We start from the raw sequence: 27,733 nt of genomic DNA on the forward strand, positions 1-27,733 counted from the left end.
ATATCCATTAATGTTTTTTACCTTTTGGTCAGGATGAAAATAGTGACTTGGAAATGAAAACCTTAATTCCTCAAGTCATCCAGCTCCTCAGAATTCATTCTTATTTATGAAATTAATAGTGTAAGACCAACTTGAGCCATGCATTAGAATGTAAATGTTAATAGCAATCGCACACTTTCATCATATTAACATTTGCTTGACCTTCCTATTCATTTGTGTTTTCGTGAAAATGAAACCATTCTTCTCTCATTTAAACCTGATATTGTAAGGTATATTCATCATATAATTCAGTTCCCACCATCTGTAGCCTTTGTTGTAATTTGAAAGAAATGATAGAAAATTTCATTAAAGAAAATAACAGTGAAACAATACACTAAACATTTTGAGATGCAGCCAACGTAGTCCTAAGGGGAAATTTCACAACTCTAAACATTTTCAACAACAAAAGAGAGAAAAAATATATAAATGAATTGGGTGGGCAACCAAAAAAAAAATCAGAAAAGCAAGAAATAAAAAATCAACTAAATAAAAAAGGAATATCTGAAAATCAAAAAGTAGTTCATCAAAATTAAAAACCAAAAACTGTTAAATTAATAAATAAAACTAAGGTAGTTTAAAAAAAACTAATGAAATAGACAAACCATTAGTTAATTTGATTTTTTCCAAAGGCAAACTTAATTACTTACCTAAAAAATGAAAAAGGACAACTCAAAAAAAAGATGAAATAAGAAAAACTACTACAAAATATTTTTCCAATTTATATGCTAGCAAAAATGATAAATCAAATGAAATGGATAAATATTTACAAATATATAAAATTCTCAGGATACTGGAATATCAAAAATTGAATTTAAATAACACAACATCAGAAAAAGAAATTGAACAAGCCATAAATGAACTCTCAAAGGAAATTTTTTTTAAATTTTAAAAAGATGGATTCACAAATGAAATAACAATAACAATAATATAACATTTTACAATGGCAAGGATGTGCACTGTCACTACTATTATTTGATATAGTTCTATAACTATTAGTTATAGAAGTAATCAGAGAAAGAGAAATTAAAGGAAGAACAATAAGCAAAGAAGAAATAAAATTACCAATTTTTGCAAATGACATAATAGTTTGCTTAGAGAACCCTAGAGATTCAACTGAAAAAGTAACAGAAGCAATAATTTCAGTAAAGTAGCAGGATGTGATACAAAAATCATCACAAAAATCAATAGTCTTTCTTTATATTTCCAACAAAACCCAGAAGTAGACTTTTCAAAATGAAATTCAATTCAAAATTACTACAGGATATATAAAATATCTGGGAGTCCGCTTACCAAGATCCACACAGGAATCATATGAATACAACTACAAAAATTCTTTAGAGAATTAAAAATAGACAACTAATCCAAGAGAAACTATTTGCTAATGGTTAGGTCATGCTAATAAAATAAAAATTATGATACTGCTTAACTTAATTTATCTATTCAATGCCATAGCAATAAAACTATCAAACTAGAGAAAATAATAACAAAATTTATCTGAAGGAACAAAAAATCAAGAATCTTTTTTTAAAAAATGGGTGGAGGACTGAAGGAGGCCTAGCAGGACTAGATTTCAAACTATAAAGTAGCAATCATGGTGGGGAAAAAATTTGATAGTGGCTAAGAAGATAGAAAAGTTGATAAAAGTAGATGGGGTATACAAGATAAAGAAGTAATTAAATAGTGTTATGTAAAGTGTGTTTTATATATTTTTTTAATTTTTTCCAATTTCATGTAAAAAACATTTTTAACATTTGTTTTTTAAAATTTTGAGTTCCAAGAAAAAAAAAATTTTTTTGAGTTCCAAATTCTCTCTCTCCCTCTTTCTCCTCTCCCCCTCATTGAGAAGGCAAGCAATTTAATATAGATAATACGTGTGGAGTCATGCAAAACATATTTCCATATTAGTCATGTTGTAAAAGAAAACACAGACCAAAAAACAAATAAGGAAAATAAAATTTTAAAAAGTATGCTTTGATTTGAAATCAGATTCCATCAGTTCTTTCTCTGAAAGTGGATAACATTTTCCGTGATGAGTCCTTCCATATTGTATTAGATTATTGTGCTACTGAGAATAGCTAAGTCATTCACAATTGATCATCATGTACTATTGGTGTTACTGTGTACATTGTTTTCCTGGTTCTGTTCATTTCACTTGGCATCAGTTCATGTAAGTCTTTGCAGGTTTTACTGAGAGCATACTGCTCATCATTTCTTATAGCACAATAGTATTCCATCACAATCATATTCCACAACTTGTTTAGCCATTCTTTGATTGATAGGTATCCCCTCAATTTCCAATTCTTTGTCACCACTAAAACAGCTGCTATAAATATTTTTGTACACACAGGTGCTTTTCCTTTTTGTTTTTTATTTCTTTCCAATCTAGATGTGGTAGTGCATGTATAGTTTTAAGTGAAAGGGCATATATAGTTTTATAGCCCCTTGGGCAAAGTTCAAAATTGTTCTTGAGAATGGTTGGATCACTTTAAAACTCCACCAATAGTGCATTAGTGACTAAATTTTCTAACATCCTCTCCAACATTTGTCATTTTCCTTTTCTGTCGTATTAGCCAACCTGATAGGTGTCAAGTGGTACCTTAGAGTTGTTCTAATATACATTTCTCTAATCAATAGTGATTTAGAGCAATTTTCATATGACCATAGACAGCTTTGATTACTTCATCTGCCTGTTCATATTCCTTGTCCATTTGTCAATTGGGGAATGACTTGTATTCTTATAAATTTGACTCAGTTCTCCATGTATTTGAGAAATGAGGTCTTCATCTGTGAAAATACTGTAAAAAAATTCACAATTATGATTACTGTGTATTTTCCTCCATCCTATTCTCCCCCACTTTACCCTACTATCTCTCTGCTTTCACCCTGTCCATCCTTAACAGTGTTTTGCTTGTGACTACCACTTCCCCCAATCTGTTCTTCCTTCTATTAGCATGCCCCTTTTTCTTTTCCTCTTCACCTCCTTTTTTTGCTGAAGGGCAAGACAGATGTCTATGTCTCACTGAGTGTGTATGTTATCCCCTCTTTGAGCCAGTTCTGATGAGAATAAGGTTCAAATGCTCTTACACACCTCCCTCATCTTCCCTTCCACTGTAAAATCTCTTTCATGCTTCTTTTATGTCAGTAATTTGTCCCATTTTACCTCTCACCTCTCCCTTCTCCCAGGGCATTTCTCTTTCTCACCCTTTAATTTAATTTTTTCAAATATCATCCCATCATATTCAACTCACACCCATGCCCTCTGTCTACACATACTCTTTCTAACTGCTGTAAAAATGAGAAAGTTCTTAGGAACTACAAGTATCATCTTCCCATGTAAGAATGCAAACAGTTCAACCTTATTGAATCCTTTATAATTTCTTTTTACTACTTACCTTTTTATGCTTCTCTTCTGTCTTAAATTTGAAGATCAAATTTTCTATTCAGTTCTAGTTTTTTCATCAGGAATGATTGAAAGTCCTTTATTTTATTAAATATCCATTTTTTTCCTCTGCAGGATTATACTCAGTTTTGTTGGGTAAGTGATTCTTGATTGCAATCCTAGCTCTTTTACCCTCCAGAATATCATATTCCAAGCCCTCCAATACTTTAATGTATAAGCTTCTAAATGCTGTGTTAGCCTGCTGTGGCTCCAAGATATTTGAATTCTTTCTTTCTGGCTGCTTGACCTGGGAGCTCTAGAATTTGTCTATAATGTTCCTGGGAGGTGTCATTTTGGAATCTCTTTCAGGAGGTGTTGGTGGATTCCTTCAATTTCTGTTGCTACTCATTATTTCTAGAATATTAGTGAAGTTTTCCTTGATGATTTCTTGAAAGATGTTATCTAGGATCTTTTTTTAATCATGGATTTCAGGTTGTCCAATAATTCTTAAATTATTTGTCCTCAATCTATTTTCCAGGGCAAATAGTTTACATTTTCTTCTATTTTTTTTCATTTTTTCATTTTTTTTATAGTTTTTTGATGTCTCATGGAGTCATTAGCTTCCACTTGCCTAGTTCTAATTTTTAAGAAGTTACTTTCTTCAGTGTACCTTCTTGTACCTCTTTTTTCCATTTGGCCAATTCTACTTTTAAGGAGTCCTTTTCTTCAGTCAGTTTTTGTGCATCTTTTTCCATATGGCCAATTCTGCTTTTTAAAGAAGTTATTCAGTGAATTTTTGTGCCTCTTTTACCATTTGGCCTATTATGTTTTTCTTCAGTTAGCTTTTGTACCTCCTTTTCCATTTGGCCAATTCTGCTTTTTAAGGATTTGTTTTCTTCAGCATACTTTTTTTTTTCCAATCTGGCCAACTGTATTTTTTAAGAACTTATTTTCTACAGTCAATTTTTGTCCTTCCTTTTCCAAGCTATTGACTCTCTCTTGCACACTTCTCATTTCCTTTCCCAATTTTTCTTCTACCTCCCTTATTTGACTTTTAAAATCCTTCTTGAGCTCTTACAAGAAGGCATTTTGGGCTTGAGACCATGAGTTCATATTCCCCTTTAAGATTTCAGATGTGGGTATATTGACAATGCTATCCTCTTCTGAATTTGTGTTTTGATCTTCCCTGTCCCCATAGTAAGCATCTATGGTCTTTGTTTTTCTTAGTTGCTTTTTGCCTTTTGTTTGCCTTTTTTCTGGCTTTTAAAGTTGTTCTCTGCTTCTTATGCTGGGGTCTAGGGGCCTGGTTACTGACTTTGTGTGCTGGAGCCTCAGGTTCTGGCAGCTGGCGGCTGTAGAGGTTATAGCTTACCTGGTGCTGAGCTGGAGCTGGTGGTAGTGGCTGGTGTGTGCTGAGGCCAGATGGGGTTTTTCTGTGTGTCCCCAGGGTTACCCTGAAGCTTGCAGGGCGGGGTTTGGGGATAGGGGTGGTCTGGCCACTGGAGGTCACCTCCTCACCCAGGTCTGTGCTAGAGCGTGGGTAGGCTCAGCCACTGGTGGGTGCTTGCTCGCCACACAGTTGGTGGTTCTCTGTGCTGTCATCTGTTGGTTCCCCTGGCTGTACTAAGGCACATGGGGGATCGTGGCATTGGTGCTGGCCCACTCCACCTCCCTGGGATTCAGGATCTCCTGCTGGTTTGCTGAGGTGGGGCTTGCCACTGGCTTGCCAGGACATCTGACATCCTGTATTGGTCCCCTTCAGTCACAGCAAGAGGTGCCTTTTCCATTAATCCCCCTAACCTCACAAGATAAAAAAAAATGCTGTACCCCATCTTTCTGCTGCCTCCACTGTTCCAGGATTGTTCCTGGGGCAGTATTTTCTGGGTTTTTCAAGGTCAATAAGGGAGAGTGAGAGCAGCTTACTGCTTATTCCCCCGTCCTAGCTCCTGGAAGTCTGTTCTCTATTATGTTTTTAAGGTGTTATTTTCTCAGTATTTTTTTGTGCCTCCTTTACCAAGCTGTTGACTTTTTTTCATTATTTTCCCACATCACTCTTCACAATTTTTCCTATACCTCTCTTATTTGATTTTTAAAATCCTTTTCGAGCTTTTCTGGGAATTTGTTTTGGTCCTGAAACCAATTCACATTTCTTTTGTTGAGGCTTTGGATGTTGCTGTTTTGACCTTTTCTTTTTCTGAGTTTGTATTTTGATCTTCCCTGTCACAATAGTAACTTTCTATGGTCAGATTCTTTTTGTTGTTGTTTATTTGCTTGCTTGTTTATCTAGCCTATTTCTTGAATTTTAACTTTATGTTAAAGTTAGGCTCTGCTTTCATGGTGGAGAGGGTGCTGTTCCAAGCTTTGGGGGTTTTTGTGCAGCTGTTTTCAGAGCTAGTTCTGGGTGTATGTAATTTTTCAGTTCTTTCAAGCTGGCGTTATATAAGGAGAGATGTGTTTACCACTCTGCTGGCCTTTGCTCTGATCTGTGAATGACCACAAGCACTCTTTTCCATCTTGGAACTGTGACCAGGGTCCCCACTCCTCTACAGCCACAAACTCTGCTGTGATAGTACTCTTCCTCACCCTGGGCCTTCCACCCAGGACTGCAACCCAGATCTGTGTATGGGCAATGCAACAGAGTCTTGTACCCAGTGCCAACAAAGGGACCCTATAATCTCCCTCTGACCAATTGTCTGACCCCTTTGCCCTCTGTGGGCTGAGAGCTCTGGAAGCCACTGCTACCAATTCAGTCACCCCCAAGGCCTGCTACTGGCTTGCCAGTGCAGTATCTGCACTGGACTGTGTTCCACTCTCACCCAGGTGGAATAGACCTTTCCTGCCAACCTTCTAAGTTGTCTTATGCTGGAAAATTGTTTCACCCCATCTTTTTGTGAATTCTGCCACTGCAGAATTCATTTTGAGACATTATTTTAGAGCTGTTTGGAGGAGAACCTGGAAGAGCTCAGATAAGTTCCTGACTTTTCTTCACCATCTTGGCTCCACCACCCCAAAAACTGTGTTATATAGTGTTATATAAACTCAAAGATTCAAAATGTTGGGGTAAAGACCCACTATTTGACAAAAACTACTGGGAAATTGAAAAGCAAGATGGTAGAAATTAGAAATAGGGCAACATTTCATACCATTGACCACAATAAGCATGAAGTTGACATATAACATTGATACAAAAGAAAATATCATAAACAAAATAAAGGTAAATGGAAGAAGATAATTTTTACAACTATGACTAGGAGAAGCATTCTAAACCCAAGGATAAAAAAAAATCTCAGGAGTTAAAATGGACAATTTCAATTCCAAATAAAATTGAAAGGTTATTGCACATGGGGCAGCCAGGTGACGCAGTAGACAGAACATTGGCCCTGAAGTCAGGAGGACCTGAGTTCAAATCCAGCCTCAGACTGAACACTTCACACTTACTAGCTGTGTGACCCTGGGCAAGTCACTTCACCCTAATTGCCTAAAAAAAAAAAGTTATTGCACAGACAAAAAAAAATGTGCTTAGAATTAGAAGAGAAAGAGTTAACTGTGGAGGGAAATTGCAGCAGATTTTTCTGCCAAAGTCTGATGTCCAAGATATATAAAGAACTGATTCAAATGCATAAGAATGACAACCATTCTCCCAAAGAAAAATAGTTAAAGAATATGAACAGGTAGTGTCCAATGGAGGAAAGCCAAGCTATCAACAACCACAAGAAAAGGAAAAATGTCCAAATCATCAATAATAAGAAAAATACAAATTAAGACAATTTTGATGTTCAATATTACAACCATGAAAATGGCAAATATAACAAAAATAGAAAAAGACAATTAACAATTGGATGTGATGTGGAAGGACAAGCGCATTAACGCACTGTTGGTAGAGCAATTATAAATTCATCCTGACATTCTGGAAACTAGCGCTGAATCACACGCAGTGTCTAGATGACAAAATGCACTGCGTAGGAAGTGAATTCACTCATACCCTGAGGCTTTCACCTAGAATTAGCTGATCAGCAGCAAACTCTGTCTGACATATCTTCTTTTACACATGGCCCTGATACTCCATCCATTCCTCAACTTTGGGGAAACATGAGCCCGTAATTCTTCTGGCCTAGGCCAAGGCAAGTCCCTCTTCCTTTAAGTCAGTTAGTACATGGATGATGTTTTCCAATTTACTAGGCAATTAAGGGAAGAAATAAAAGAATTAAGTAATGCATAGACTAAGAAGAAAGGACATGTTACCATAGTCAAAGAGGAAGAACAGTTAAGCTACAAAAGTAAAAGGTTGCACCTGTTGCCAATAGCCCTGGTGTGGACACCAACCCCTGTCCTATTATGAGCCTACCTATTGGAAGCAGATTTATGCAAGGAGAGACCATACCTCTGGCCAGATGTTCCCTACACTTTGCTCAGTGTCTGTGTCACTGATTGTGTTGAAAGGAAGATAAGCAAGAGGGCCAGGTGAGATCTTGTGGGAAAACAAGATGAAAAGTTGATCCAGTACTAAGACCTGCTGGTATCAGTTTTAATCAGCTGAAGAGAGCTACTTGTTAAATTTGAGCATTTATACCTAAGTCAATAATCACTGCAAATCAGAGCTTATTTGTCATTTTGTTGATTTTCTAGACTTAAAGTTTTGATAAGGCAAGGTAAACTTAAGCAGTTGTGTGTACATTTTTTCCCTAGAGTACCTGGTTGTTAAACATTTAACAACACACCTCTGCCTATTCCCCACAGCACAGCTGCCTGATGCCATTAATGTAACAAGAGAAACCTCCATTGCATTTCTTTGGCTGTAGTCTTGCCTTATTTCTCTCTGTCAAAATTGTCCTGAAACTCATTTACCCAACCCATCCACATTTAAATTAAGCTTAAACTCTTTACCAATTGTTCTAGCTAGCTACCTAGGCTTTGTCTCTTGATGACCATCAGTCCCTGAGCCTCCCTGGCACGTTACCCCACCCCTCAACCCCAGCATTCAGGAGCCATTGTTTCTCTTTTCCTGTTTTAGTACCCTATGTTGGAATTCCCACTAAGCTGCAATTTCCACTTGCTGGTAAAGGGGTGGGGGGTAATTACTCTAGTCATCACCTTACTAGCCGAGCCCAGTTGATAGATACAATGGATACTATGTCCTGTGTCCACTTAAATGTTCAATGTCCTTCCTGAATCAGGTTAGCAGCCCCACCCAGTTGCTCATGTTATCTTTTCTGACTCACCCTTGGAAACTCCTAGGGGAGTGGTCTTTTTCCACAACTCCATTGTACATCTTTACAATATCACAAATAATTTAAGCATACAGTGAAAAACAGAAAGTAGGATTAGAGCTAGAAGGTACATTAGAAATCAATTAGTCCAACCTTTTACTTCCCAGATGTGAAAACTGGTGCCCAGAAAGGTTGTGACTTGCCTAAGACCATTATAACGCGTATCATATCCACCCACAGTAAGAGAAGAGTCATTTTGTCATAGGCTGTTCAAAAAATATTTCTTTGTTACTGATGATGACCATCTGGCTTTCATTTATCTTTATGCACCAAATACTAATTCTTCATCTGCCAAAAAAAAATTAAACAACCCTCTTGCTTGAATATTACTGAAGTATGTAAATTTTTAAATCACTGATAGGAGTTTTTTGACATTGTTTAAATAATATCTTTACTGACAAAGTACAGCATCATCTCCCCCACTCCCACCCCACCCTACCCATCATGCCCTGTTTTCCTCTAACCATTTCTGTTTTAGGAAAGTCAGCCAACTGCCCTTATTCATCTGTAGGTCAGACTCCATCCACACAATTACTGAGATATAGTATATAATGAAACACAATGATATATGCGATAAGGTTGCCCAAGTCAAGGCTATTTCATAATATTGTCATTTATTCATTATAATCAAATAAGCCCCAGCATAAAATCATGTGCCCTCATTTTAATGTTATTTGAGTTGTAACTTTGTCCTGTAGAAATAACTGCTCCTTTCTATTTCTCCTAATATTTATTTGCATAGGACCAGTTAACCAGGTGAGATGAGGTATGCCCGATACTGCCCACCTATGAGATACTGAATTAGAAAGTCAGAAAAGGACCTCAGAAGTGATCCAATCCAACCACTAAACAAAGAATGGTTTTTCTCTAGGATAATAGAAAGGTATGGTAGAGAGAAGTTTAAAACAATTAACTAAAACTTAGTCTTTAAGATTATTGGTAATTTAGGAGATGTCTATTGGTTTTAGTGTATAAATAGTTCCCTCCCATTTGCACCTTAAAGAGATGGCTGTCAGAATGTACATGAATGAGATGGGCTTCAGTGGGATAATGCATGACCGAGAAGAAACTAGTGGTGCTTTCTCAGGTTACAGAATTCTTATTCTGAGTTCTGAAATGGCTAGCTATTGTGATTTCTCATTGGGCTGGTGAGGTAGAAGCTGAAATGAGATAATAGATATAAAGCACTTTGTGAAACCTTCAAGTACTATAATAATACTAGTTCTTGATAGTTGTTGTCAGCCTCTATCACCAGGCCTACAGTCTGGCAATGACTTTATTCTCTGAGCCTTCTATTACACTCCAGCTGGGTTCAAGCAAAGTTCATGGAGCAATATGGGGGATGTGCTGGTAAATGTTTAACAAGTAGACTCATAAAAGAAAAATGCATACACACACTTCTAAGTTTAATCTGCATTAATAACACTTTCTTAAGCCTAGCATTCAACAAAACAGTAAATCAAGCCTTGATCTGCAATGCCTGCTGATTTCTGAAGTGTAAATGCTCACACTGAAAGTTTAGCAATAGGCTGTCAGAAGCTGGTGAGAGCTGGCTCCAGCACAGCCCTGGTTGGAAGGGACAACTGACTTCCATTACCCTAATTTTCTACTCTCTTCCACAGTTACAATCTGTGATATGAAAAAAAAAAAGAATAGAAAGAAAAAAGCACCAATGAAATATTAACATAGGTGGCACTGTCTGGGTCTTAGCAAATAATTAAGGGAAAATATCGTTCATGCATCAGTACTGCGTGATATAACCAGAAGACATGGATACTGTGATCACATAGTTTATTGAACTAAGCAAAAAACAAAAGAAAGTAAGTGCCTCTGTGTGAAGCCATCACCTTCAGCCATCTCCTAATCTTTCTTCTGCTTTCCTTCCAAGATCTTTGGAAGGACAGAAGAAATTCTTGAACTACCTACACTCATAGCTCCTGAAAAAAGGAAAAAAAAAAGGCAGGGCTGGATCACTTCTTTTTGACCAAGGTAAATTCTCCCAAGTGCATTGTGTTATTATTTTGTCTAGTTCTATAAAGCATCTTTTGGTAAGTTTATGGGTTTGGCTCTAATTTTTTAAATTAGATTAGGTATTAGTTTTATATTTATTGTATTAGACAGGTACAACCATAAGTAGTATCTCTCCAATTATTTAATCTTCCCTTCTTTCTGTAAAGAGTGTTTTATAGCTATATTCATATAAGTCTTGAGTGTGTTTTGGTAGGTGGAATTCCAAATATTTTATGCATTTATAGTTATTTTTGATAATTAGGTTTTTGGGGGGTAGAGCAAGGCAATCAGGGTTAAGCCTAGGGTCACACAGCTAGTTAAGTGTCAAGTGTCAGGCTGGTTTTGAACTCAGGTCCTCCTGACTCCAAGGCCAGAGCTCTATCCACTGCACCACATAGATGCCCTGATAAATAACTTTCGAAAGATGTCATGCTACCTCTTCCTGCTGAGTTTTTCTAGTAATACACAGAATGATTATTTTGTGAATTTATTTTATATCCTGCTACTTTGTTGAAATCATTGATGGTTTCAATTAATTTTGCAGTTAAATATCTAGAGTTCTCTAAGCAAGCCATGTCACCAGCAAAAAGTTATAATTTTTCTTCTCTTTTGCTTATGGTTCTTCCCTTAAATCCTTTATCTTACAATAGCTAGCATTACTAGAATTATCAGAGTTGTTCATTGAATCATATAGATGTTCCGCAAGTAATGGTGGTGACGATGGACAACTTTGCTTTGCAATTGATCGTATTGGAAAGGCCTCTAGCTTCTCTTCATTACAAATATTGCTGGCTCTTAGTTTTAGATAGATACAGTTTGCTATATTAAAGTTCAATTTATTCCTGTGCTTTTTATTATCAAAAAAATAAACCTCTTCTATTGAAGTTCCTTTTCCCCCTGGAAGAATATTTTAAGTGTTTCAAGATGTTATTCTTGGTTGTAAACCTCTTTATTTTGCCTTTTGGCCTAACATATTCAAAGATTTCCTCTCTTTTATCATACTCATTGCAGAATCTTATGTGATTCAGACTGTGGTTCCTTTATATTTGAACTGTTTCTGGCTATTTGCTGTACTTATTCTCCATCCCGGAAGCATGAGATTTTGGTTTTGACATTTCCAGATGTTTTCAATTTGGAGTTTCTTTCCAGAGGAAATCCATGGGTTCTTTCTATTTTCATTTTGCCTTCTGATCCTAAGAGTTATGGGTAGATTTCTTTTATGATTTCTTGAAATGTGTGTGTGTGTTTAATTTAGTCTTCTTTTTTAAGGAGTCTAATCATTTTAAAATTTTCTCTCTTCATCCTATTTTCCAGGTAATTTGTTTTTGATAATAGATATCAACCTCAGATATTCTAATTTTTCCACTTTGTTACTTTCTTCTCATATTTCTTGTTGAATCATTTAGTTCTGTCAGTTCCATTCTATTTTGCAGGAAGTCCACTGCCTAAAGCGTCTTTTCCACCTTTTTTTCTGAATAGGTTACTCCTTCCAATTTTTACTCCAGTAAATCTACCTCAGTAGCTGTAATTTTATTTTTTTTTTAATCTCTTGTTTCATTTCTTCTATCACCCTTGGAGTCCTTGTGGCCAGACCATTCTTTTTTTTCTGACGTTCAATTTCTATAGATTTTGGAGATTCTCTCTTTTCTCCTATCTCTTGGGTTTGTCTTAACTGATAGCATGTCTTCATTTTTCTTTAGCTTACTCATGTCTCCAGCCTCCGTTCCTGAAGTAGGCATTTTTCCAGGCCCAAACTCTATCTCCCTCACATTCCTGAATTGGATAGTTAAATCCCGATTAGTCCCACTGCAATCTAGATGCCACTGGTACTGCCTTTCCACAATTCTAGATAGGATGGCTAGTTCTTGGTCTCCCTTCTTGCCTTATTTCTACTACAGTCCTAGACTGAAACTGGGAGCTCACCAAGAGCTACCACTAAGTCCCAACCTTTGCTTCTCCATCTGTCTCCAGGTGGCTCAAAGCAGGTATTGGTCTTGGACCCATCTTTGTCTCTTCCTTGAATTTAGTCAATAATTGACTTCAATTGGCTTTGTACCCTGCTGCAGCTCTGATAGGTCCAGGCAGTATATCAAAGATCCAAAAGATATCAAAGAATGAGGGAAAAGTGTTTTATTTTCAGAAAATTTATAGTAGCTATTTTTGTGATGCCAAAAAGCTGGAAACTAAAAGGATATTCAACAACTGAGGAATGACTGAATAAGTGGTGGTATATGGCTGTGAAGGAATACTATTTAGTGTAAGAAATGAGCAGGTAGATGATTTCAAGACATGGAAGACATCAGAAATGATGCAGAGTGAAGTGAGCAGAAACAGACGAGCAATTTATACTATGAAATCAATATTATAAAAATGAACAATTTTGAGGGCTTAAGAATGAAATGAGCAAAACCAGGAGAACAATTTATATAACAACAATATTGTAAAAGCAAACAATTTTGAAAACTGTAAGAACTGTGATCAGTACAATGACAATGATGATTCCAGGGGACCAAGGATGAAACATGCTACCCATTACACATAGGTAATAGATTTATGTAGAGATAGAGAGATGATAGATTTATACGGGGATAGATAAAGAGAGAAATTCATATGCACATAAATCTCTGTGTATGTGTATACACACACACACACACACACACACACACACACACACACACACATACTTATTATTAAGTTGTTTCAGTCATGCTCAACTCTCCATGACCCCATTTGGGGTTTTCTTGGCAAAGATTCTGGAGTGGCTTGCCATTTCCTTCTCCAGTTCATTTTACAGATGAGGAAACTGAGGCAAACAGAGTTAAGTGACTTGTCCAGAGTCATACAACTGCTAAGTGTCTGGGGCTGGATTTGAACTCAGGTCCTCCTGACTCCAGTTTTGGCATTCTATCCACTGAGCCACCTAGCTGTCCCGTATAGCCACGGGAAGAATTTGTTTTGCTCGAATATGCATATTTACTACAAGAAATGGGAGTGAGGAGAGGAGGAAGTTCTTTTCTTTCTTTTTGAAGCAAGATGGGGTAGGGTACTGAAAGAAAATGGATTTCTGTTCAATTTTTAAAAATAGAGAGGGGCAGGTAGGTGGCACAGTGGATAAAGCACCGGCCCTGGATTCAGGAGGACCTGAGTTCAAATGTGGCCTCAGACACATAACACTGTGTGACCCTAGGCAAGTCACTTAACCTCATTGCCTAACCAAAAAAAAAAAAAGAGAGAGAGAGAGATGGTAATCATGTCCCTCCCTCAAATTCTTCTGTTCTCTTCCAACCAAGTTCCTTCACCCAATGTTCTTATGGCATGGCTTACATACAGTCTTTCTGCTATCTTGGTCATTCGCTACTAGATATGTGCCATTGTCTTAATGTCCTTCCTAAAATGTCACACCCAGAATTGAACCAGGTTCTCCAGATGAAGTCTGAGGACAAAGTACAAGAAAGCTCTCAGTTCCTTGTTCTAAACAAGGCAAAATAGTTCAGTAGAAAGAAATTCTTTGAAGCCAGAAGGCCTGGGCTTGAATATTGGCTCTTTACCTTAGCATTTGAGTCTCTAAACTTCAATTTCCTCATCTATAAAATTAGAAAATTGTACTAGATGATCCAAAAGGCCTTTTCCACCTTTGACGATATACTATGCTGTAACCCAACCAACAGTATACTGGAAGCAGTTCAAACCAGCTTGAGAGAATGAAGTTTTCAATATGAGCAGACAGAAATCAGCAAACACTACAAATTAGGACTCAATTTATTGTTTTATTTATTATCTAGAAAGTGATGAAGAAAATGTTAGAAATGCAGATTAATCTGAAAAGTGTGCTATTTTTCACCCAAGAAGCCAGTCGTTACACACTTATTGATTCCAACCAATATTTCATTCGTTTTTAAGGCTGCCACAAAAGCCATGTACTCATATTGAATTTATATTACACCAAAACCTGCAAACCTCTTTCAGATGAAATGTTATCTAACCCCCCTTCCAATCTAGTATTAGTGAAGTTGATTTTTTTAACTCAAATGTAAGATTTTACATTTATCTCTGTTAAACACCATCTTATTTGATTGAACCCATGATTCTAAGCAGTCATTATCTTTTTTGGATCTTGACTCATCTAACATGTAAACTATTCCTCCCAGCTCTATATCATCTTCAGAATTGATGGGCATGAAAGTTATGCCTTTATTCACATCATAATTTAAATGCTGAACAGCTCAGAATTAAGGACAGATGCCTGGGGCACTGCATTAAAGGCTATCGTTCAGCCAAAAAATAACCAATTAATCACTACTCTTTAGATCTAGCCATTCAACCTTCTCTGAAAACACCATCACTTGGCTATAATCTGGCCCATATCACTATATTTTATCCACAAGGACCATGAGAGATAGTCAAATATTTTGCTGAAATTGAAGTGTACTCTGTCTCTATATTCCCTAGATCTTTCATTCTAGAAAACCTATCAAAAAAGGGAAATTATAGTCTGTTTCTGATGTATTTCTGTAGGATCCTATCTTCCCTTTAACAATGTTCGCAAAGCATCCCATCAGCAATACATCAGGGCAGCTAGGTGGTGCAGTGGATAAAGGGCAAGCTGTGGAGTCAGAAGGACCTGAGTTCAAATCCTGCCTCAGATACTTACTAGCTGTGACCCTGTTTGCCTCAGTTTCTTCATCTGTAAAATGAACTAGAGAAGGAAATAGCAAACCACTACAGAATCTTGCCAATAAAACCCCAAATGGGGTCATGAAGAGTCAGACATGACTAAAATAACTGAACAACAGTAACAGCACCAATAATAATACATCATAAAATTTTTCCAGGAACTGAAGTCAAGCTCATCAGTCTATAATTTAAAGATTCCACCTTTTCTCTTAAAAAAAAAAGAAAAGAAATTTGCTGTCTCCAGTCCTGAAGCACCTCTTAAATTCACCTTTTTTTCCAAAAAAAAAAATCACTGGCAGCAATCACTTCTATGAGTTCATCTAGTTTCTCAACATCACTGTTCTTTTGGATCTAGTGACCTGAACTCATTAAGGACAACTAGTGTACTACTAACAGTGTTACTCCTAATTGAATTTCTACCTCCCAGTCTTTCATCTCTCCACACAGCCACCAAAATAATCTTTTCAAAGCACATCAAACAATGTTACTCCTGTGTTCCAGGACCTTCAATGACTCCCTATCACCACCAGGATACAATAAAGACTCCCCAGCCACCTTATACAGGAAATTTTTCTTGATCACCTTAATTGATCTTCTCATTTGTTAGCATGGATGTGTGTGTGTGTGTGTGTGTGTGTGTGTGTGTGTGTGTACTTGTAGCATCTTATACATTGCAGCAAAACCCAATGAAACATATCCAGTAATGTATAGATAATAAAAGCCAAGAATTTGAAACAAAGAATTGAAAATAGAGGCAGATGCCTCAAAGCAGCTCTACCTATGAGGGTTTTGTTCTTTTGTCTTTCCTTCTTCCTTTAGTGTCATGAAAAACCCAAAAAGTATTTCAGATTGAGAAAACTAAAAGGCTTCAGATGCAGAAAGTCCCTGGCAGTTTATTGAAAGGGAAACCTCTGAAACATTTCTTAAGGACTTCAGTTTGGCCATCGCAAGCAGGAATTACAAAGACTTTCTACTCGTAACACATAGACCCTGCCCCAAAGCAGAAAGTTTAAATTTAAAATAGAAAGTCACAAATAAAAATAGGCAGAAAGTTAAAGTTTAAAAAAATCTATAGCTGCCATTTAGATAGATGGCTACTCTTCATCTCAAAGGAACTGGGTTCCTCAGGACAGTACTCTGCTTTCCAGAGGAGACAGCTATCAAACCTTGAGTTTCTGAAGCAGCTGAAGTTCAAGCCTCAGAAAAGAAATGAGAAGGCTCACTTTACTTTTTATGAGAAAGAGTAGTTCCACAATGGCATACCTAGTGGACCATGCCTGGAAGTAACCTGCTGCCAGGAGAGCAGCAGAATACCATTAACACTGGTACTCAAAACCTGCAGGGAGCATTAAATAGCAAAGATTACAAAACAAGTCTACATACCCAGCAGAGACTAGTGGCCAAAACTACATGCCACCTGAGACCAGTGGGAAGGGAGCAGGCCCAGAGGTAGCAGTGTGTTGATGTCACCAGAAGGCATCAGTAACCCCACTATACTGGAGAAGAATTGCCCCACCACACACTCATATCTTTCCTGCATCTCTCCCTTCATATGGTCCCTAGTGTGTCTATTCTTGGCACTGACAGTGTGTTTGTTTGTGGAAGAGTATACCTGAGGTTTACAGGAAAAATATCCTACTACTAATTTCCTTAGTATATAATTTCATTAAATGCCTTTTCTTGGAATTAATTGTATCAACTGACTGACTACAAAAAATAACTACATTGGTGGATGTGATCTATGTGGTTTTTGAGTGGATGAGAGCATAAGGAGTAGCTTGAACTTGGAGTGTTCTGTTTTAGGGCCCGCTTGCAGAGATATTTATATGCAACCTACTTAACATATTTATATGTTTATAGTTATCTGCTAAACTCTCCTATCAAGGGACAGCTAGGTGGTGCAGTGGATAGAGCACTAGCCCTGAAGTCAGGAGGACCTGAGTTCAAATCTGACCTCAGACCAAACACTTGACATTTCTTAGCTGTGTGACCCTGGGCAAGTCACTTAACCCTAATTGCCTAAAAAAGCAAAAAATAAAAATAAAATAAACTCTCCTATCGAAATGTAAACTGCTTTGGTTGGGGCATGTTATTTTTTTTCCCCTGAATTACCCTAGCAAAGTGTCTTGACCAGAGTAAGTTAACAAATGGATGGGTTGGATTAGATAACATTGGATTGTCATCTCATTTATCTTATGTTTCAACTCCCAGTTATACTATTAACCATTTTGTTCAATATTCCTGCTTTCAAGGGATGAATTTTGCTCTCCTTGGTAGAGAAAATAGAAAAAAATGGTGAATAGTTCTGCCTCCTCTCTGTCACCCAATGGGTATTTCAGATGGAGGGACATTTAACTTCTAGATTTACAACTCTAATGTAAAATAGATGTCGTCAGAGTCTGCAAACTGTAATACCATGTGTCTGGGTCACTTTATGGAATGTTAACAACCACTTTTCAATGGTAAATTCTGTGTGGGGTATTTAGTTGCTAAATGACACGCCATGGATAACCCACACAGATCCATCACAAAACATCAGCTATTATGCAATATAAAGGAGGAAAGAAGGGTGGTTGGTGTGGAGAGTGCCTAGTTGACACAAATTTAACTACTTAAATGAGACATTCTGCTGCTTCAGGAGAATCTGCAGACCTCAGGCCGATGGGAACTGAGCTCAGCTATGGATAAGAAATGCATCCACAAGGAAACTGTCAGGTTTTATTTTCAAATGTTGTGTTGGAGAAATGAAAGCTTATATTGTCACATCAAAGGGAAGCTTTTACAAAAAAAAAAAAAATAGCAAACATCTGCTACTCAGAAATTCTTGCAAGGAAGAAAAAAAAGAGCCATCTCAGCCTTATATTCAAGGTCAGCATAGGTCAGAGAGAATGCATTTGGGGAAGCATATGGAAAAAGAGAATTTGTGAAAGGATTACCTCCCACCATGGGGAGCACACATACCATTCCTCCTAGAGAAGTTAATCACCACCTTTCTTTTCACACCAAGACAGAAACCAAATCATTCTTTTAAGTTAGGCTTGGGGAAAAGAGGACTGATGTTTCCATCCCCAAGGCTTCTGGGTCCCATTCAATTTAGCAAATGCTTATCAAGGGCCTGTCCTGCACAAGACACAGGGTTGGGGCAAGGAGCTTAAAAAGATGAATCAGACACAGTTTCTCTCCTCAAGGAGTTTACAATCTAATAATGGGAACTAAGGAAATCCCTTAATCTGAACTCAAGAGGGGTCAAATTAAGGAGAGACTGCATTTACTGGGGATAAACATAAGGATAAGCAAAGTAATTGGCATTTGAGTTGTACCTGGAAGGACAGGTTGTATTTTGACTAGCAGAATAAGGGAATACAGTATTCAGATGAAGGAGTAGCTTAAGCAAAAGTTCAGAAAACATATTCACGTCATCCTTTGTAGTCCAGTTTGGCTGAGGTATGGGATGTATAAAGGGAAATATTGGGAGATGAAGAACACAACTCATTATATTTCCCTCCAATCCCTTTTTTCTTCCAAACTTCACTATCTCTGTTGACCATCACCACAATCCTTCCAGATTTGTGATCTCACACAACCCTCAATTTCTCACAGTCCCTCACTCTCTATATATATCCAGCCTAAGTTGTCAAATCTAACTATTTCTACTTCAACAATATTTGTAACATCTGAAGTGGTTTTACCATTTCCTTCTCCAACTCCTTTTACAGATGAGGAGCTGAGGAAAACAGGGTTAAGTGACTTGCCCAGAGTCACACAGCCGAGTAAGAGTCTGAGGCTGGACTTGAACTCACAAAGATGAGATTTCCTGATTCCAAGCCCAGTGCTCTATCCACTGAGCCACCTCGCTGCCTGCCACACAGCAGCCACTTACGCCTTCATCATTTTTCACCAAGCCTCCTAATTATTCTCCTGGCCTCAAGTTTCTTCCCATTCCTGTCCATCATACATACTGTTCCCTAAGTCACATTCCTTAAATGCAGATCTGATAATGTCACTCCAATATTCAATCAACTCCAGTAGCTCGCTCCCCATTGTCCCTAAGACCAAATGTAAAGTCTTCTGTTTAACTTTTAATTCCCTTCACAAATTTGTTCCAGCTGATCTTTCCAGCCTCATTATGCATTACCCTGTCCTGTCCTGTACTGCTCAGACAAACTCACCTTCCCTCCTTTCCTGATATATACATACCATCCCTGCACTGTCCTTCATGCCTGGAATGTACACCCACCTTGCCTCTACTTCATAGAATTCCTCTTTTCTTCAAGGCAAAGCTCGAGCACCAAATTCTGCATGAATTCTTGCCTGATCCCTTCCCAAATGCTAATGCCTTCCCTCCCAATCTAGCTTATACTAAACTATTTTGCATTTATTTATATTTATTCTCTATATTAATTCTGTATGTAATTATATGTATTATATAATATATAACATATATAATATATATTAATTATATATGTGTGTATGTGACATATATGTGTGTGTGTTATATACATGTATATGTCTCTGTGTGTTCTCTCCCTGATCAGAATGTAAATTCCTGAAGACCAAAAATTGTTTCATTCTTGTATCCTCAGTGCCTAGCACAGTGCTTGGTTCATAATGGATGTTTCTTGTTTGAATGAGACAAAGTTTGAAAGGCTAAATTAGGGCCACATCATAAAGGATCTTCAGTGCCAGGTAAAGGAGATTTTACTTTATTCAGTAGAGACTGGGAAGCCATGAAGGCTGACAGGTGGCATTAAGTGATATAATCAGAACAAATGAGTATGCAGGCAATGTGTAGATCAATGATGTCAAATGGAAATAGAAGCCACTAAACCATAATAAGGTTTCCTACAGATGCATATTGACTTAGAAAGCCACATATTAATATTATCTGTGTTATATTGTATTTTTATTTATTTTGTTAAGTATTTCTCAATTACATTTTGACCTTTTGGGGGAGCATTTGGAAGTGCTGGTGGCTTGACATTTTTGGTGTAGGATAATTCAAAGCAAGAAGAGAGTCTAAAAAGGAAACCTCTCCTCATAGGTCAGATGACTAGGGGACAATGATGGCCTGAACTAAAATGGTAGCAATGGAGATAGAGATGATGGGACAGGCACAAAGGACATTGCAGAGGCAATCTCAAGATTGTTAAGATTTGACAACTAAATTAATTTTGTGATTAAAGAGGGGTTTGTAGCTGAGGAGACCAAGGCTTAACAAAAATAAGGAAGTCAGGAAAAGGAAATCAGGATGATGAATTTGGCTTACAACCTGCTGATGTTAGACGTTGATGTTGAGTTGGATGCTAAAGATATTGGCAAGATGGCCAAATGGAGATGTTCATCGGGTAACTAGAAATAAAATTGAGGAGGGAATAAGACTGAAAAGAGGGATTTATATCCCTGTATCCCAGAATTGAGATTATACTTCCAGAAATAAGAATGAAGGAGCTCACCAAGAGGCTGTAGAGTGAGCAGATAATTGAGGACTGTGCCTTGAAGAGCACCTATATTGGGGGGACATGGAAAGGGGGAAAGAAGCCAGTGAAGGAGATGAAGAAATGATCAGAAAGGTAGGATAATAAGGAGAGTGCAGTCTCATGGAAGCCAACAGAGGAGAAAATCTTTTAGAAAATGGAAGGTATTTGAAGGTAGGAACAGGGTCATTTTTTTTGCCTCTGTATTCCTAGCACTATCATGACACTTTGTACACACAGCAGACCTTAATAAATGTTTAATTGAAGCCTTTCCTTTTGTGTACTCCACTCCAGGAAAATTAGGATACTCTTTGTTCTCTCATCTTATTCTGCTCTCTCCCACCTTTGTGCACACCATCCTTCATGGCTAGAATATTTCTTTCCCTCCATCTTCACTTATTGAAATCCTTCCCCACCTTCAAGGCCCTGCTCAAGTGACACCTCCTCCATGATGCCTTCCCTGATCCCTTCAGTTAGACACGAGGCCTATTTCCTTTAACCTCCTCACTACTATCTATCTAGTCATTTTCTAATCTGTATTATATCTATTTGTACATGTCTCACCTCTCTCCACTCCCAAAAGAATGTAAACACCTTGAGGACAAGGATTGTGCTTTTTTATCTTTGAATTTTCAGCAGCTAGCACAGCATCTTCCTTGCCCATTTTTTTTTGTTGTTGGGGGTGGAGGCAATCATTATAACAAATATTCATAGTCAAGCAAAACAAATTCCCATATTGATCATGTCCCAGAAATATGAGTCTCATTCTGCAACCTGGGTTCATCACTTCTCTGAAAGAGTTAGGCAAGAAACATCCTCAGTCCTCTGGAATTATAAACCCAGGTCTTTTTGATGTGGGCAGAGGCCAAGAGGCAGCTAGGTGGCACAGTGGGATAGAGTGTGGCCTAGAGTCAGAAAGACCTGAGTTCAAAGCCAGCCTCAGACACTTACCAGCTGTGTGACCCTAGGCAAGTCTCTTAACCCTGTTTGCCTCCGTCTCCTCAACTGTAAAATAAGCTGGAGACAAAATGGCAAACTACTCTAGCATCTTGACCAAGAAAACCCCACAAAGATCAGATATAACTGAAAAACAGCTCCACAATAAGAAGAATCCAAACCTCTATCCACTACACAAAGCTGCCTCTCTTTCCTTGCCAAAAAAAAGGATAATTATTGTATTGTTTTGTATCCAGCTGAAAAGAATGGTAGTGGATAGAACACTGGATTTGGAGGTAGGAATAGCTGAGTTCAAAACTCACTTCAGACATTTTACTAGATGTGTGGCCCTGAACAAGTCATTTAACCTATTTGTAAGAATCACGGGATTTGGAACGATGAGGAAACTAAGACCCGGAGAGCTTCAATGACTTGCCCAAGGTCATGCAGGCTGTAAATAATCAAAGTGGGATTTGAACTCAAGTCTTCTAACTCTAAAGGTAGTGGTCTTTCCATTCCACCACACTAGCTTCCTCTGTGCCTCAGTATCCTGATCTATAAAATAAGTGGGTTGGAATCAATGGCATCTAAGGTCCCTTCCAAATCCAAATCTGTGATCTTATAATTCTGTTACCTACTAGCTAGCTAGGCCATAGGTCAGCTGCTTAAACTCTCTGACTCTCACTTTGTCTCATTAGTAAAATAGGGATAAAATACCATGGGTATGGGGTTCTAATGCAATAATGTATGTAAAACACTTTATAAAGGTCAGTATTAAGGTGAATTAAATGTGAAAGCTGGAATAACACTAGTATGTCTGTATGCCAAAGAGAGTGAGGAAAAGGAAAAGGACTTATGTGTACAAAAATCTAGCAATTCTTTTTATGCTGGCAAAAATTGGAAATTTAAGGGATGTCCATCAATTCGGGAATGGCTGAATAAGTTGTGGTATATGATTACGATGAAATGCTATTGTGCTATAAGAAATGATAAACAGGATGTTCTCAGAAAGGGAAGACTTACACGAACTGATGAGAACTGAAGTGAGCAGAACCAGGAGAACCGTATACAAAGTAATATCAGTATTGTGCTATGATCAACTATAAATAGCTTAGCTAATCTCAGCAATACAGTGATCCAAGACAATTCCAAAGGACTCATAATGAAAAATGAGATCCACCTTCAAAGAAAGAACTAATGGAGTCTGTATGTAGATTGAGGCATACTTTTTAATTTAATTTTTCTTGTGTTTTTTTCTTTTTGGTCTATGTTCCCTTTTGAGATATGGATAATATGTAAACATGTTCTACATCAGTGCATATGTACTGTCTATATGAAAATATTTGGATTGTAGGAGGGGGGAGGGAGGGAATTTGGAAAATTTTGAAAAACAAATGTTTAAAAATATTTCTACGTGTAATTAAGAAAACAATAAAATAAAAACATTCTTTTAAAAATGTCAAAGCTGGAGAGAACCATGTAGATCATGAAATCCAACACAATCATTTTATAGATTCAACTTTGTGATTGTAAGGCAATATTGTCATTGGCAACATGGACCAAGCAACTTAACTAAGCACTCCATCTACTCTCTGGGTGAAGTGCTAGAAAACACACAGCACCAAAAGAGAAACAGAAGGAAAGATAGGGTTTAATGGATTGAAAGGACAACTTTCATTTTACATACTTAACAGGTCCCAGACAATGCTTCACACTATGTTGCAAGAACCATTACTGCCATTAGCGGGCCATTAGAGCGCCTCAGTTCAAAACCTCCTTGAGCAAGAAAATAACTCTAATAGCTCTAAGAGCCTGAGGCTGATCTGGGATTGCAATCTGTTTACTGCCTGCCAGATCTGTCTGCTCCTCTGATTTCTCTGAAGTCAATGTGCCAGATTGCTCAAATTTCACTTCACTCTAATCTGATGTTGTTTCTTCTGCCTGAGTAGGCTTGGGGTGCTGTTGTGCCCTTGGACCATAAGTAGACTCTAAAGATGAAAACATTGAGCTTTCTTGTAATGTGAAAAAAATTCACAATTTTAAAGCCTTCTAAGATTTGTAAAGCACTTTCCTCACAACTACCCTGTGTGGTACATAGTACAAGTATGAGTATCCCCATTTTACAGATAATGAAACTGAGCCACAGGAGACTAAGTGACTTGCCCATGGTAACACAGCTAATAAAGGTGTGAAGTAGGATTCAAATTTGGATCTCATGATGCTGAATCCATCACATCATCCTCTATAATATTCTGACCCTTCCAAAGCCTAGAAGTAAGTGTCATAGCCTTAGCCCTCTGGTAGTAAGGCCAAGTTGCGTACTAGAGATAAGAATGATTTAAGGCTGGAGGAGGCTTGGAGAGCACATAATCTACAATATGTTCATGTCTAGGGTGGGTTTCCGTTCCCTCTCTCTAAAAAGGATTTAATCATAGTGCATCATCACATGGGGTATTATGAGAGATCACGTATGTAAAAACACTCTAACCAATGAAGTTCTATGAAAATATAAGGGATTGTTATGGAGAATCATGGAATCATAGAACATCAAAACTAGAAGGAACCTGAGAGTGCATCTGGCAGGATTGCCTCATTTAACTAACTGAGGTTCAGAGAGATGAAGTGATTATTCCAAGGTCCCATGGCAAATAAGTGACAGAACAGTATTAATACTCAATTTTTTCCATGGCCTTACAATGGTTCTTTAACTTTTTTGTGTCATGGACCCTTTTCACAATCTGCTAAAGTCTATGGACCCCTTCCCAGAATAACATTTTCAAATAATTGGAGGAAATAGTTAATTTCAGTTAGAGGTTAGTAAAAATAATGATGTAATCTTTTTACCATCCAAGTTCACAGACCCCCTGAAATCTATCCACGGACCCCTAAAAAGCATTCTATTTAGACATTATGAATGGCTCTATGGAGCATGGCTTTTATCTAGAACTAAAGCCACTGCTTTTTATGAAGCATCTTGATCTGAAAATGTGGCAGATTGAAGTCATGCCAACAGCACCAAAGGAGAGAAAAATATTACTATTAAAATACCAATGGAATTATGTTCAAAAGTCCAGCAATAAAGGAAGAAGAAATGGTAGAGGATTTGAAAAGTAACTACAGAACAAGGGGTTACAAGATCTCCCTGACAAGGTTAACTCCTCTACACGTGCCCTTGATCCTATTCTCTTCTGTCCTGGGAGTTAGTTTTATGAAGCCTTCCCTCTCTTTTTCTCTCTTTTTCCATCTCTTCCTATCTAATGACCCCTTCCCAGTTGTCTATAACCATACCCAGTTCTCCACTATCCTCAAAGCATCTTTCATTTGAGCCTTGCATTTCCTTAAACTATCGTTATATATTAGTCTTTCCCTCCAAAGCCAAACTTTTAGAGTTTGGCTATCCCCACTCGCTATGATCAACTCACTTCTCATTTCCCTATAATTTGATTTTTCTCTTCTTTCCCTCAAACTACTCAAACACCTTTATAATGACCTTTTTTTTAGTCTTCTTCATCCTTCACTCCCCTTCCCTACAGTGTACACACACACACACACACACACACACACACACACACACACACACCTGTATGTATATGTCTAGATGTACATGTCTGTGTACACGTATCCACTCCTGAATTTCCTTTGTTGGATCACCTTCTATCTCCTGCCCCTTAATCAAGGCCCCATTCTGGGTCTTCTTTGTATTCTGTTCTCTCTGGTTGTCTCATATATTCCCACGAATTCATTTATCTACTCTGTACAGATGACTCTCATATCTAGATATTCAATCATGGTCTTTCAGAATTAGACTCTTACATTACCTTCAGCCATCTCCACTTAGATAATTTATCACCTTTCCCCCTAAATTCATCCTTTCTCCAACACCCCCCCTCCACTTTTGTCATGGATACATTCTAAACAGTTCAATTTCCTTGAAAAAGGCCCCTTCCTAATCTCCTAACCTACCAGTACTGCCATCCTTTCAATCACACTGGTTCTTAACCCCAGCATCATCCTTTACTCTTCCCTTTCCCTTATCCCCAAATAATCCAAATCTGTACCCTCAGAAACTGAAACTGCTACTATCAAGCAATCTTCCTTAGCACACTAATAAATTGATTTTCCTATCAGTTTAGCTGCTCATTTCATTTGACCTCCAGTCTTGAGGAACTACTGGCAGATGAGATTCTCCATCAGCTCCCCAAGGAACCCAGAATGAGAAAGTCCCTCGATGAGGATAAAGGACTATTTACTCCACTTCAGTTGCTTTATCCCCAACATTTTAACAGTGCCTTGCACTGAAGGAGGCACTTAACAAATGTTTGTTGAATTGAATTGTGAGCTGGATAGTGTTACCCAAATGGTTGCTATGATGGTAACAGATTTTCTAATAGAACTTCCAATGCCCAGCAGTAAGCTAGCAAGGTAACACGTGGAGCTGGAGACAGTTCACAGGTGGTCTCCAGGGTACACTTTCAAGAAAATTTAAATAGACTTAAGAGCAATTGCCCCCTTCCTGGTCTACCTAGGGCTAATTTAAATTAGAGGTTTTCATATCATGTTCTCTGGGTTTGATTTAATTCAACCCACACTTACTTCTGGCTTCGTTCCCTTTATTCTTATTCCTCAGATTGGCACTAAATAGGACATTAAAGAAGAGCTATTTCAGCACACATAGATGTAGGTGGCACTATGGATAGCGCTGAGCCTAGTCGGGAAGACCTGAGTTCAAATTCAGCCCCAGACACTTATTAGCTGTGTGACCCTGGGCAAGTCACTTAATTTCTGCTTACCTCCATTTCCTCATCTGTAAAACAGAGATGATAATATTAGCACTGACTCCCCAAGGTTGTCAGGAGAATTGAAGGAGATAATAACTGTCAAGTGCTTAGGATAGTATGTGGTACATAGTAAGTGCTACATAAATGTTAGTTATTATTAGTTAACGAACAACTGGAGGGGAGGGGTTGAAATGAGAGGAAGAAAGCCTCGTGCTCTCGCGTTCACTTCCATTCCTAATAGGCCCTGGCAGAGGGGTGGATGGAGACCCCTTCTCTTTGTTAGCTTTGCACTTCAGGCTGAGCTGGGTTAGTCACTCCTTCAAACACATTAAAACTGACAGAGGCTGTGTGGATCCCATTGGATTAAAATCATAGTTCCCAATGCAGAGTGACATCCCTTTTAAACAAACCCTTATTTTGTTTTTAAACAAGGCCATTAAAAGTATGTTTCTGCATCTCACCCTGAACCAAAAAAATAAAGAACATCAAAGTCTGCATTAAATCCCCATGATCACAATCACCAGACTTGAAAATGTAGCCAACAGATGTCAGAAGTTCAGCCCCTAGGAGAGTTATTCTATTTATCATTCTGAAGTCACCTGCTTTAGCTGTCAGGAAACCAGTCTGGTGTGTGTATCAAGTCTGCATTCATTGCTTACTAAATTAGCAGAATATGTGGTTATAGCATTTCAAAATCTTCGAGTTCATCTGGTCTGGGTAGGCAAAGGAGGTATAGTGGAAAGTTTCCCAAAAGACCTAAATTCTAGTGACCTGATGCAAACCACTTAACCCCTCATTCCTTGGTTTCCTGATCTGTAAAACGAGCAAACTGGATTTCAGAGGTCCTTTGTGATTCTAGATCTTATGATCTAAACCCCTTTATCTTACAGATAAGGAAATTGGGCTAGGCCCAGAAAAGTGAAGTAAAGGAAAAGAAAGAAAGAAAGAAAGAAAGAAAGAAAGAAAGAAAGAAAGAAAGAAAGAAAGAAAGAAAGAAAGAAAGAAAGAAAGAAAGAAAGAAAGAAAGAAAGAAAGAAAGAAAGAAAGAAAGAAAGGAAGAAAGAAAGAAAGAAACAGAGAAAGAGAAAGAAAGCATTTTATTTGCTTTTGATCTGTTCAGTCTGGATTAAATTTCAACCAGGGGATTTTTTTTCTATTTCTAGGCACGTGTATTTT

At 37.7% G+C, this 27,733-nt stretch overlaps 1 protein-coding gene across 2 annotated transcripts in view; it reads left to right on the forward strand.

Annotated features, from left to right (window-relative positions):
• Window positions 1-27,733, forward strand: part of RHOJ (ras homolog family member J) — a 139,156-nt gene that overhangs the window by 61,094 nt on the left and 50,329 nt on the right. The window lies entirely within an intron of this gene.

The sequence above is a fragment of the Phascolarctos cinereus genome, unplaced genomic scaffold (assembly GCF_003287225.1).
Source record: "Phascolarctos cinereus isolate Bilbo 61053 unplaced genomic scaffold, phaCin_HiC Scaffold_3;HRSCAF=262, whole genome shotgun sequence".
NCBI lineage: Eukaryota > Metazoa > Chordata > Mammalia > Diprotodontia > Phascolarctidae > Phascolarctos > Phascolarctos cinereus.